The following is a 9385-nucleotide window of genomic DNA, read 5'->3' as shown; positions in this document are numbered from 1 at the left end:
ACTTTTTGAGTTATTCTATCTAATGTACTAATTAGTTTCGCTGCAACCCTGTTGTTTCTTTTTCAATAAATTTTTTAAGTTGTACGGATCTTTCTCGGACACCCTGTATTTTTTTTTTAAACTAATATAATCGTTATGCGCAGATTCAATCCCTTTTTTATGCTTCTGCACATGACATCGCAAGTGATGAAAGGCCATTAGCGCTGAGCGCAATATTCAATTCGCTTCTGTACTCGCATGTACTGGCAACGATATGTTTGATAGCAAGCATAGAGCGCAATATTTAATTAGCTTCTGAATCATCATAACTGGAAGCGCGGCAGACAGCAAGCGTAAACATTCAGTGCGCCTAAGTTCATCAATCGTGACGTCGTAAAGACCACGCCTTATTTGAAAAATCGAACACTTTAAAAATTTAATTTGAAACTAAGCCTTGTGAAAGTAAAATATTTTCTTCGCTCTATGTTTTTTTGAGCAATCACGATTGCTTATTGTTCTCACTTGACTGTTTTTGGCGTGCTATGATTTTATTTTCCCACCGCCATCCTTCGAACCATCACCGTCGACGGGCTCCTCACGATGCTACACCTATAGCGAAAGCCGTCTCCGGGTTACATCCATGTCCTACATACACAACTACACACACACACACATACACACAACTACCCACACATTCATGCCTGCACACAGACGCAAACACATATGCCTACACACACATACACATACCCCCCCCCCCACACACACATTCATACACACAACTACCCACACACTTATACCAGCACACAGACACAAACGCACATGCCTACACACACATACACATACCCCTACACACAACACACATACCCCCACACACATACACACAACTACCCTGCTATGCCTGCACACAGACGCAAACACACATGCCTACATACACATACCCCTACACACAACACACATACCCCCACACATACAAACACACACGCCTACCTACACACACTCGTGATTGCGAAAAACATAATTTGAATTCAAGATGTCAAAATTCAAATTAATTTTTTTATTTTTATTTATTTATTTATTTATTTTTTTGTGGCTCATTCTTTCAACTTTGGTGACTGAAAGTAATACCTTTGAGTGATGGAAACAACCCCATTCAACAGCAGTTTCTGGTGCATCAGATGTGTAGCAGTATGTGACAGTTCAAAGTGGTGATCCCTTTTTGGGTGAACAAATGGCATAAGCATTTACTGTCTCTTCACAATCACAAAGCTCCATTAGTGCCATAAGGGATTTTTCAAAAAGGGGGGGGGGTGTCTCAGTAAACCATACGCCCATGACATATAGAGGTGTCAATAAATGCTCTGTATTAAATTTATTGTGTAAACAATTTTTAAGTAATTCACTTGTGAATAAAATACAGTCAAACCTTGATATCTCGAACCTCCTTATCTCGAAACCCTTGATGTCTCGAAACGAAAATTTTCCCCAGCATTTTCTATAAAAACCCTTGTGTATTTTCCATAGTTATCTCGAAATTTATTTTTCGAAACCCTTGATATGTCGAATTTTTTACACAGAATCAAGTTTCAATTGTCGTTTTGCTTTGGCAATTTTTGTAGTAAAACCAGTTCCAGAGACAATTGCTTAATGTTTTTCATCCCTTTTCTTGTAAATTTTGTGAATAGGGGATTGGGGCAAGATAATAGGGGAGTGTTGGCATGAAGGGGGTGCAGTGTTTTCCACAGAGTTTAGAATCTTTGTGCATTTCTCTCGAACATGTTGTCCACTTTGAGGAAAGGGGTTCGATTTTTCATCCGTCAGTTTTCAAGCGAAAACGGAAAATGCGTTCCACATTTTCATCATTCAGCTTTTTTAACTCCTACAAAATGGCTGCCGAGAATTTTTTGAATGTGAGGTTACTGGTTAAAGATAAAATTAGAATTTTTAAATTTTTAGGGGAAAAAACCAAGTTGAAATTGTTGTTCATTTCAAAATCTTATCCTGTGGCCTTTCGACAATTAGAAAATTTTAAATCTCGTGAAATATGAAGACTACTTCATTGATTAGTAATTCGAAGTGGTCCCATAGTACACATATAAATGCATATAGCGTACATGTGTGTAAATGTGAGAGTTACTAGTGTATTTTTTTTTTGAAACCTTAATAACTCGAAAACTCGATATCTCGAAATTTTCCCCCGTCCCGAGAGATTTGAGATATCGAGGTTGTACTGTATTGATGTTCAATTCAAAGTCAGTTTTCTTGCTGTCGGAATTTCGGGGGTTGAGGGTGGGTGACTCAGCGAGGATTTACACCTCTTCCTCTTCTGAAGATCAAAATAAGAGCACCTTTGTTTTCAATAAACAACGGCAAACCGCGCTGCACTCCTATCCCCTTCGTTTCGTCTCCTTCGGAACCGGTTCTATTGTGACACAGGGACTGAATCGTGACGTCGTGCATGCTCCTCCTCTTTTTGTGTCACGTGAGCTTCGTTCCGTTTTTAGCTAATTTTAAGTTGTAATTTTGAAGAATCCAAGTCAGTTTTTTTAAAAACTGAGTTGATTTTTGGGAGTTTTAAGTAGCAGACTATTCAAATCAATCAACGTTCCGCGATTACCCGAACCGTGCAGGTTCCTCATTGACCTAATTTTTGTTTTTTTGTTTTTATTTATTTATTTATTTATTTTTTGTAAAATAGTTAAAAGAAATAAAAAATATACATAAATAGTTTGTCATTTTGCACATTATTATGGCTAAAAATAATAGCATAAGGCTAATTAGAAATGGTACAATATATATATTGTTACAAATTCTGTAAATAGTAATTATTGTAGTAACGTAACCTGTAAATAATTTCCCGTAATGAATATACAACCCCTTAACATATGGCTAAAGTATACAACCCCCTATTCTTTTTATTTCATTGATAAAATTTGATAACGGTCTACGCATTTCTCGAAGCAGAAAGAATGTTGTAGAAAATTCTTGGATGTTTATAAAAGCCGTTAGCGATGGATAAACGGAGAGTTTCGATTCAGGTTCCGAACTGAGAGTGTGTATTAGCTCTGTTTATAGCGAGGCATTTCGCTGTGTTGTTTTCGTATTTGGAAGTAAATACGTGTGTAAACTTTGAGTTTACGGTGTTGTGTGATAATTGCTTAATTGCTGATGAATAATTTAGCAGTTGTTGACGATCTTTCCTGTACATAGTGTAAATAAATTTCCTGTGTTTTTATCAAGAACTGTGTTTTCATTTCAAGAAAGTGGAAGTCGCACCGAATCCGTTACAATTTGGCGCCCAACGTGGGGCTCGAACCCACGACCCCGAGATTAAGAGTCTCGTGCTCTACCGACTGAGCTAGCCGGGCGGACGTCGAGAGACTGTCTCATCTTGCTTTTTGCGACTGTCCTGCGGATGTTCGGGACAACATGGCACTCAACTACTTCATCGACGGAGTTCGGAATCCTGAGATCCAGAAGGCCCTCCGGATGGCGAATGTAAACGACTTGAAATCCGCTTTGATGTATGCGATGAGATACGAGGCCGCCCAAGAAGCAACCCGTGTGGATCGCCATCTAATCCGGACTCAGGAAGCTGATGAGTCTGATTCCAGGTCGTCCCACCTCGCTGAACTTGAGAGACAACTCGGTGACTTGACAAGACATTTGAGCAGCATAACAGCCCAAAAGAAACAAGAGCAGAAGTGCTGGAAATGCGGTAGTGAAGGACACCTGCGAAGGAGTTGTCCGGCTCGCCAAATTACGCGAGGGAAGGAAATCAACACCACTAAAGCTCTGCAGATTTCCTCTTCTAGTAGTGGCAGTGATGGACTTTTCATTTACGCACATGTAAATGGGAACCCCTGCAGACTGATTGTTGACACTGGAGCCAATGTGACAATCATTAGGACAGATGTGGCTCGTGAATTTGGATTGAAACTGCTGTGGACATCGCCACGCGTAAGTCTCCAGACTGTGACAGGTGACAAAATTGAGATTGACGGTAAAGTGGACTTAGAAATAGTGTTTGGGAATGCCACCTACCATCATACGGCATTCGTCGCTAATATCACGGACCCCTTCATTCTCGGATTGGACTTTTTGAAGAAATATGACTTCACTCTCGACTTCAAGACTAATGAGCTGCACTCGATGAGAGAAGACATAGCCGTTTTCCCTGCAGAAAGTGATGTCAAATCCGCGCATCAAATAATAGCCCAAACAGATTTGTCAATTCCCTCAAGGTCAGAATCATTAATACCCGGCTCCATTGAAGAAAGCAATAGTTTTCGATTTGGACTCATTGAATCCCCCAACTTAAGCAATAGCCTAAAAGGAGTGCTGGTAGCATCTACGCTTGTGGACCTTTCTAAGGATGTAATTCCTGTAAGAGTCGCCAACGTGAGTGAAAGGCCAAGGAATATTCGGAAAGGTGAAGTGTTAGCAACTTGTACTCCAGTAAACTGCATCATTAGAAGAATCAATTCCCCCGAGACTGTGTCTTCTGAGTCCTTGACATCGAAGTTAATTGGGAGTGCACCCTTATCGAAAGATCAAAGAACTGCTGCGGAACAATTGGTGGATGACTTTAAGAATCTGTTTTCATCTACATCGGAGGATGTTGGCCGTACGAATTTAACGCAGCATAGGATCTACACTGGAGAACACCCACCTATTAAACAGCATCCAAGACGACTACCGTTCGCCAAGAAGGAAGAGGTTGAGACCCTCCTGAAAGAGATGAAGGAGAATGATGTAATCGAACCCTCATCCAGTCCCTGGGCCTCTCCCATCGTCTTGGTCCGAAAGAAAGATGGCTCCACCAGATTTTGTGTCGATTACCGACGACTGAATGAAATCACCAAGAAAGACAGTTACCCTCTTCCACGGATAGACGACACCTTGGACACTCTTTCCGGACACAAGTGGTTTTCGACCCTGGACTTGAAGAGCGGCTACTGGCAGGTTGAGATACACCCTGATGACCGAGAGAAGACAGCGTTTACAACTGGACAAGGCTTATGGCAGTTCAAAGTTATGCCCTTCGGCCTCTGCAATGCACCAGCTACGTTCGAGCGTCTTATGGAGACAGTGTTAAGAGGACTCTCTTACGAATCCTGTCTGGTCTACTTAGACGATATCATCATCATGGGACGCAGCTTCGAAGAACATCTGGCAAATCTTAGGAAGGTACTGCAAAAGCTTAAGGAAGCCAATCTGAAGTTAAGCCCGTCCAAATGTAATTTGTTCCGCCGGGAAGTGAACTACCTTGGTCACATCATCTCTTCTGAGGGTGTGCAAACCGATCCAGAGAAGGTATCTCCGGTCAGGAGTTGGAGTCGTCCCGAAAACATCCATCAGTTGCGAAGTTTCCTGGGGCTCTGCACGTACTACAGGAAGTTCGTGAAGGGTTTTTCCAACATTGCACGACCTTTGCATAAGCTGACGGAGAGCAAGCAAAAGTTTGAATGGTCAAAAGAATGCGAAGATGCATTTCTACGACTGAAGGAGGCTTTAACATCAACGCCTATCCTCGCCTATCCTCAGCCTGAAAAATCCTTCATCCTGGACACTGATGCGAGCAACGAGGGAATTGGAGCTGTTTTATCCCAAGAAATTGACGGAAATGAACATGTCATCGCTTACTGGAGCAAATGCTTATCAAAGTCGGAGCGAAATTACTGCGTCACCAGAAAGGAGTTACTGGCCATAGTGAAAGCTGTAGAACACTTCCATCATTACCTCTACGGCCGAAAATTTCTGCTTCGGACAGATCAACATGGAGATCAAGCATCGAAAAGGGTTATCTCACGGTAATGCTGACGCTTTATCAAGGAGACCCTGTCCTGAGACCTGCCACTATTGTTCCCGAATCGAGAAACAGTATGGAACGACTAGCCCTACCGCCTATCAGGTGACAGTGACTCCAACATCATCAGAACCTGATCCATGGAGTGATGACCAAGTTCGAAAAGATCAACTTGAAGACCCCGACATAAAACCAATTTTGGAGTTCATGGAAAGTGACAGTCGGCGACCTAGCTGGCAGGACGTTTCCATCTTCAGTCCTGCAACAAAAAGATACTGGGCTTTATGGAATTCGCTCCATTTACGGAACGGCGTGCTACACCGAAAATGGGAATCTGACGACGGCAAAACATCTAGGTGGCAGTTACTACTTCCCCGATCAAGGATTTCAGATGTTCTGAAAGAAATACATAGTAGTGCGACTGGAGGACATTTTGGTGTCTTGAAAACCCTCAATAAAGTTCGGGAGCGCTTCTTCTGGAGCAAGGCGAAGGATGACGTGGAGAAGTGGTGCCATTCTTGTGACGCCTGTGCTGCTCGTAAAGGACCGAAGAAGAGAAGCAGAGGGAAGCTACATCTGTACAACGTTGGAGCTCCTTTCGAACGAATTGGGATCGACATCCTGGGTCCTCTACCAAGAACTGCTGATGGGAACAAATACATTCTTGTTTCCATTGACTACTTCACCAAATGGCCGGAAGCATATCCCATTCCAGATCAAGAAGCTACCACCGTAGCAGAGACTCTAGTCCAACATTGGATCTCGAGATACGGAACACCTTTGCAGATTCATTCCGATCAAGGGAGGAATTTCATCTCTGCTTTGTTTAAGGGCCTATGTCAAATTCTCGGAATTGAGAAAACTAGGACAACACCACTACACCCACAATCGGACGGCATGGTGGAGAGATTTAACCGCACAATCCTGAATAATCTCTCGCTTATGGTATCCAGAAATCAACAGGATTGGGACAAGAAGCTACCTTTGTTCCTGCTGGCCTACCGCAGTGCTGTCCACGAGACTACCGGATTTGCCCCATCTCAGATGCTCTTCGGACGAGAGCTTCGGCTACCTTGTGATCTCGTCTTCGGTCGTCCTCCGGATGCGCCTTCATCGCCTGAGGAGTACATCCAGGATCTCCAGGCCCGGTTGGAAGACGTTCATAACTTCGCTCGAGAGCGAATCAACATCGCGGCGGAGAAGATGAAGACCAGATACGACACAAGGTCTACTGGACATGAATTCAACGAAGGCGACAAGGTTTGGTTATGGAATCCCATCCGACGGAAAGGTCTGTCACCCAAATTGCAGTCGCATTGGGATGGACCCTACAAAGTCCTTAACCGACTGAATGACGTCGTAGTGAGGATCCAAAAATCACCTAATGCAAAACCTAGGGTTGTACATTATGATCGGTTAGCCCCATACTATGGCCATAGTTCATGAGTATTACGTAAACAACCATGGTTGATAACATAAAAGTTGTAGATAATTCTTTTGCTTTTAATGTTTAGTAATATTTCTTGTTATTATTGTGTTTCCTATGTATCTGTTAGTTATTAATTAATGTGAATATTTGTAAACTTTTGATAGAAGTTCGACACCCTTTCTGGGGATTGTACTGCCCGGGACGTGCAGTCCTTAGGAAGGGGGCAATGTTACAAATTCTGTAAATAGTAATTATTGTAGTAACGTAACCTGTAAATAATTTCCCGTAATGAATATACAACCCCTTAACATATGGCTAAAGTATACAACCCCCTATTCTTTTTATTTCATTGATAAAATTTGATAACGGTCTACGCATTTCTCGAAGCAGAAAGAATGTTGTGGAAAATTCTTGGATGTTTATAAAAGCCGTTAGCAATGGATAAACGGAGAGTTTCGATTCAGGTTCCGAACTGAGAGTGTGTATTAGCTCTGTTTATAGCGAGGCATTTCGCTGTGTTGTTTTCGTATTTGGAAGTAAATACGTGTGTAAACGTTGAGTTTACGGTGTTGTGTGATAATTGCTTAATTGCTGATGAATAATTTAGCAGTTGTTGACGATCTTTCCTGTACATAGTGTAAATAAATTTCCTGTGTTTTTATCAAGAACTGTGTTTTCATTTCAAGAAAGTGGAAGTCGCACCGAATCCGTTACAATATATATATATACTAGAGGACCCGACACACGTTGTTCGGTTCAAACTTTGTAAATTGAAAAATAGAAAAATTTCAGTACACTATCAAGTGTTTGAACTTTTTTGTTGAAAAAAAAAATTAGTAAAAAGAAAATGTTTTAAGCTGTTTGGTGTCAGAATGTTACCCTAATCCAGCCGATCGGTGAGCGAAGCAAACTCCGACCGATGAGCGGTCCGATCTTTTGAACGAAAATTTTTAAATCTAGCTCTCTCGCTGAGCATTTGTTTCACTATATTTCCTTGCGTACTTAAATAATCTTCATATATTGCCTAATTTGTTCTTTCCGCCAAAGATAGAAATCTTCCACTGCACTGATCTTTTGGGCACAGAACTACCCTGTTGTAATTTATCTGGAGGAAAATAAAGTTTGCTTCGTCTTTAAATTTCACCGTCTTTTCCTTTAATAATGTACTGATTAGTTTGATAATCCTGTTAGTAATAATGACAGTGCCAAAACTCAGATGGATTTGAGCTGAAAAACAAATGTTGCCAAGTATGGTACTTTCTGATCATTTGGTTAGTGAAAGAAACCCTATTCGCAACTCCAACGACCTGTAGGGGGCACTGAAGTCACTGTCTAATGGCGGAATTGAAAACTAAAACAAACGCACATGGTAACGAAGAAAATGCTAAAAGTGTTGTGATTTTTGTTCGTACGTATGATTTTTTCGCTTTATTCTTTTTAAATTAATTTTCAAAGTCTTGTGGATATTCTGGCCCACGTAGAAAGAAATGAGAATTCAAGAAGCATTACTAAACGTCAAAGATTAATGCAAACTACGTAGTTCGTAGTTCTAAGCAGCTATTTCCATGATGTTGAATTCGATATTTATCAATTCTTGATAAAACTAAATAATAATTGTGGCCTGACAAGAACAACAATTAATGCTAGAAAATTCAATATGACATTACAAATTATTATCGAAAGAAGATGATACTTCTTTGCCTTGCTTGGCTAGCGCTTATTTTTTTTTTTCCATTTGTAGCTGAGTTATTTCTCTCGAATTCCCGAATCGGTTCATTTAAAAATTTTCTGTTTCGATTTTTCTAATTTCTGAGTTACGATTTAATTGTGTCATGTTATGCAAATTATCAACAAAATTCTCACGGATATATGGTGGTAGTTTTCTTTTCAGTTGATTGACCATTATTTCTTTTCACTTATCGAATTCTGTAATCTTACTACCATTTTATTCCACTCATGATAAAAATTAAAAATGGTTTAACTAAAAACGCGAAATTTCGCCAAGGCTACTTTGCTCGCACAATACCAAAATTATAACCCTAAACAAATTTGGCGAAACCTTTCAGCTGAGAATAAAAGGAATAAAGTAAATTCTTTCTAGGTTAAACATTTTTCATTTTGTTCTACGATAATAAATCCAAGAAAATATTTTGCATACTGTCCATTCCAAC

General features: G+C 40.6%; 1 non-coding gene across 1 annotated transcript; it reads right to left on the bottom strand.

Annotated features, from left to right (window-relative positions):
* Positions 1-3271: 3271 nt before the first annotated feature.
* On the bottom strand, positions 3272-3344 carry Trnak-cuu (transfer RNA lysine (anticodon CUU)). The gene has a single exon. It is a non-coding gene; the product is annotated as a tRNA-Lys (tRNA).
* Positions 3345-9385: the final 6041 nt, after the last annotated feature.

The sequence above is a fragment of the Uloborus diversus genome, unplaced genomic scaffold (genome assembly GCF_026930045.1).
Source record: "Uloborus diversus isolate 005 unplaced genomic scaffold, Udiv.v.3.1 scaffold_14, whole genome shotgun sequence".
Classification (NCBI taxonomy): Eukaryota; Metazoa; Arthropoda; class Arachnida; order Araneae; family Uloboridae; genus Uloborus; species Uloborus diversus.
The sequence above is the reverse complement of the archived record's forward strand: the minus strand, read 5'-3'. Positions and strand labels throughout refer to the sequence as shown.